The sequence below is a fragment of the Marmota monax genome, unplaced genomic scaffold (genome assembly GCF_021218885.2).
Source record: "Marmota monax isolate L192 unplaced genomic scaffold, Marmota_monax_Labrador192_F-V1.1 WCK01_AAM20220418_F8-fsc00063, whole genome shotgun sequence".
NCBI classification, from domain to species: domain Eukaryota; kingdom Metazoa; phylum Chordata; class Mammalia; order Rodentia; family Sciuridae; genus Marmota; species Marmota monax.
In genome coordinates, this window is record NW_026693726.1 from 4082742 (window position 1) to 4087035 (window position 4294).

The following is a 4294-nucleotide window of genomic DNA, read 5'->3' on the forward strand; positions in this document are numbered from 1 at the left end:
GCTGGCTGGGACCAATAGCAGCCCAATAGAAATTGTGTTCAATGGGTACCAACGTATCTTTGGATACTTAAATGACACAGAAGGGAATCTGAGACCCCCTACTCTACTGCTAACATTGTATTATGTAGAATACACAACACACACACACACACACACACACACACACACACACCCTGACCCTGATCACCCAGATATTTTCCTAGAGAGAATCAGGAACAGGAAATGGAGATGAACACTATCCAAGAGGCTGGGCATTTGACACAAAGACAAACAGGCATTTCTGGCACCAGCCAAGATGGACTAAGCCCACTAGAGCCTCTCTCTCTCTCTCTCTCTCTCTCTCTCTCTCTCTCTCTCTCTTTCTCTCTCTCTCTCTCTCTCTCATTAATTCAAACAACTCTGTACAGAACAATCAGGCAACTGCATGAGCATTCTGGAAAGCTACCAAGATCAGACCGATGAGAAGAAAGTCAGCGCTGGAAGAATGACCGGTATGGCAGTGAGTTACCCTCCTTTATCCTTGACATTGACCTAGGGGGATGCTCTGGATTGAGTGGCAGGTGTGGACGGCAAAATCTCCAGGGGAGGCCTCCTGCTGCTGACCTGATGAGAGTGAAGCAGGGCCTCTGTGGGCTAGAGAGAGTGGGGGGCGGGCAGGGAAGAACATTCTTTTCCTTTCTGACTCTTTTCTTTTCTGGTCCTTACCTGATGGCAGTCCTAGTCATAAAATTGTACCACCAAGTGACACTGGCAGTAAAGGCACCTGGAATCTCCAGGAGAAAACCCACCTCTCTGTCCACAGCAGGGTAAGGGGCCCCTGAAGTGTGAAGAGCATGGGGAGGGGCTTCTGCCATTTTCCTTTCTCCTTTGTCTCACAAGTGCTTAGTGCCAATGATGATCTTGATCCTGGGAGGCGAATCCTGAGAAAAATCCCGCTTTCTAGCCAGAGAGCTAAGGAGAAAGACTCTCAAAGGTCAGAAAGTGTGGGGGAAAAGTTCCAGAGAGAAATTTCTGGAGAAAGGGTTTCCCTGTCTGTGCATCAACAACCTTAAGACCCAGGCTCACCCTTGAGCTACCCTGGGAAAGAAACAGCAAAGGCCTTAGAGTCTGAACTAGGATCAAAACTACCAGAGTCTCAGTCTAACCACTGAGTAACACATGTGCAGGGCAGATCTGGACCACAGAGCACAGGCTTAGAAAACCTGACTGGAACCACTGGCTGAGGGGGTTAGACCTAGGTCATGGCCTAAACATAAGCTGGTTGATTGACTCCTAAAAAATACAAATCAACATTCTCCAGAGGAATTTAACAGCTCCCCCGCCCAACGCCCAGCACTGACCAAAAAAGGAAAGAAAAGACAAAAAGAAAAAAAATTCTTAAGAGTTATCAACAGTCGTCAATGCAAAGAAGTTGCTAACTTCATACCTATATAATGTAACAGAAAATGTCAGAAAACATTAAGCAAATGGAACTGTGGAACCTGTGAAGCTCTTAAGATGAACATCTCTGGAAGCAGTTGTGGATCCCCTAATTCCGCAGATCTATCCAATGACTTTAAGGAACTTTGGACAGAACTAAAAGAATGTCATGATAAAGAAGCACAGGTTTACAAGTAAAAGTAACTAAGCACAAAGACTAGAAGAATTATTCACTAAAAATCCCCTGCTGAGAGAGCAACAGAAAGTCCTTCATGAAACCATTAAAGTTTTAGAAGATGGGTGAGTCTGGTACTTACTTGAGATAGAGGGCAGGATTATGTGAGCCAGTGCAGTAACTGAAGAACATATGCAGAAATAGCAGCAAGAATTTGAAAAATATTTGACAACAGAATCTTAAACTTATTACAGGATTCATGAATGAAAAGAATACTCTTCAGGAAGAAAATAAAAAGCTTTCTGAACAACTGCAGCAGAAAATCGAGAATGATCAATAGCATTAAAGCAACTGACCTTGAATGTGAGAAAAATGTTATTCCAGATTCACCAATGACAGTCTTTTTATTTTCTGTTATTAACCAGCTACAAAAAGGAGAATCTCTATGTTCCATACATGGAAAAAGCACAGAGTAAATTGGAGTACTGCATGTACACATGTGGAACGAGCAGTTATCCCACTGATAAATCATCTTTTAATTTGGCGACAGTTGTTGCTGAAACACTTGGATTTAGTGCTCAAGAAGACTCTGAATCTTAAAGGCCTCTGAGCCATCTGTCTTGGTGATAAGCTCTACCACTGTTCAGAAGCAGATCACAAGAAATAGCCTTTTGAGGCATCTACAAGAAATAGTAAAGATAAGTTTAAGGTTTTCAGACTCAATGTCCATCTCCTGTATTTGGAGCTACTTCTAATGTGAAAAGTAGTTTATGTTTGAATACAAATATATATGCTTGTCTTTTAGACACTGGGGAAAGAATCATTGGAAAACAACCCTTTCAGCAACATTTCTATTTCTAAATAAGAGAAACCTAGGCCAGATCTGAAGACAGTGCCCTTTGCACTGAACAAGGTCATCAGCCAGTCATCTTCTAATAGGCAGATACTTATAAATAAAAATATAAGTGAATCCATAGGTAAACAGAATAACACTGATCACATTAAAGATGATATTACTGATGCTCTTGAGATCCTTGGAAGGCAGAATATCCAAAAGGAAAAAAAAAACTGAGGAAGAAAGTGAGCATGAAGTTAAGTTGCCCACAAGTCTTTTTTGATAAAGAAAATGCTTCTCCTTTTCCAGTGGATAGTCAGTTTTCTGTGAATGAGGGCAACATGATGAATACACCTCTGGATCTGTCTGATGGATTTCCAGCTACTCAGTGTCAAAAAAAAAAAAAAAAACCCAGCAAATGAGACCTTTAAAAATAGATTTAAGCAAGTGACTATGAGGCTTTTAAGCCCATTCCAAAAGACTCTTCCTCAGGCCACAAGGCCTTGGGTGGGAGCTGCATATTACCCAACGATTCCTCAGAGGAGCCCTAGTACTGCATCCTTCAATCCTTGAATCAATCCTCACCAGCCAACAAAACACCATTACAAATAAAAGAAGAAAATCCTGTCTTCAAAATCCCTAAGACCACGTGAAAGTTTGGAGACAGAGAATCTCTTTGATGACATAAAGGATGCTGGTTCTCATGAGCCAATAAAAATTAAAACCCAGTCAGCCCAAGGAGCATATGAACTTGCATGAGTCCTTCATTAAATCCCTGTGGAATTGCTAAAACAAAGTCTCTGCAAAACAATCAAGATGTGTCCTTTGAAAATATAGAGTGGAGTAGAGATCCACAGTGGAGTATAGATCCAGGAGCAGACTTCTCTAGGTATAAAATGGATGTTTCTATAATAGATAAAGAATGGTAGTCAGTCAAGATTGGGAGAGACAGTGGACATGGACTGTACATTGGTCAGTGACACCATGCTTTAAAAAATGAAGCAGAGCAAAAAGGAGAAAAGAAGTTCAAATGGAGAAAAAAATATGGATGGTAGCCTGGAAGATATGTTTGATCTGATGACACATGAAGAATACGAATCTTGTTTGGCAGATAATTTCTCCCAGATGGCAGATGTGGAGGAGGAATTGTCCGCTGCCACAGAGAAACCAAACACACATGGTGATAAACAGGATAAAATCCAGCAGAAAGCATTTGTGGAGCCATATTGTAAAGACCATCAGAGAGAGCCCAGCTTCCAAAATTCTCATCATATTGAGATAGTTCAGAAGAAAGAAGAAAGAAGAAATCTGCTTGGGCAGGCTCGTAAGGAATGTGAAACTTATTATGCAGATATGCAAGCAGAAGAGAGAGAAAAGAAGTGAGATTCCTGCTCAAGACACTGATCTCACTACATTCCACCCAGCACACCAGAGAATTTCTGGGAAGTTGGTTTTCCTTCCACACAGACTTGTATTAAGGAAGATCTTGATCTTTGCTCTTGCCCAAAAAGATGGTAGCCTCACCATGCAATGTTTTCTCCAAAAGGCAAAAAGCAGAAGACATAGATTTTGAAGTGAAAACAGAAAGATAGAGGACAGTTTTTCCCCTTTTAGTTATTTAAAGTTGATATTAAACATTGATTTTTTTTATCTTTTGTAAATTGATTAATAAATCTTTTTTCCATTAAAAATGTTTCTAAATGGAATTTACTTACCATACAACTATTTAAAATATGAATGAGTTTATATTTCTTATTTTTGCACCTTTAAAACAATAAGGTGCATTTTGCACTCTAACTTAAGAGTTTTTTGTTTACTTTATTTGGTTATTATAGTGTTGAAAATTTTTTAAAAAAAAGATTTTT

The 4294-nt window shown here is 40.0% G+C and overlaps 1 pseudogene; it reads left to right on the forward strand.

The window, feature by feature from the left end:
- Positions 1-1497: 1497 nt before the first annotated feature.
- On the forward strand, positions 1498-3995 carry LOC124103890 (DNA endonuclease RBBP8-like; annotated as a pseudogene).
- The last annotated feature ends 299 nt before the right edge of the window (positions 3996-4294 follow it).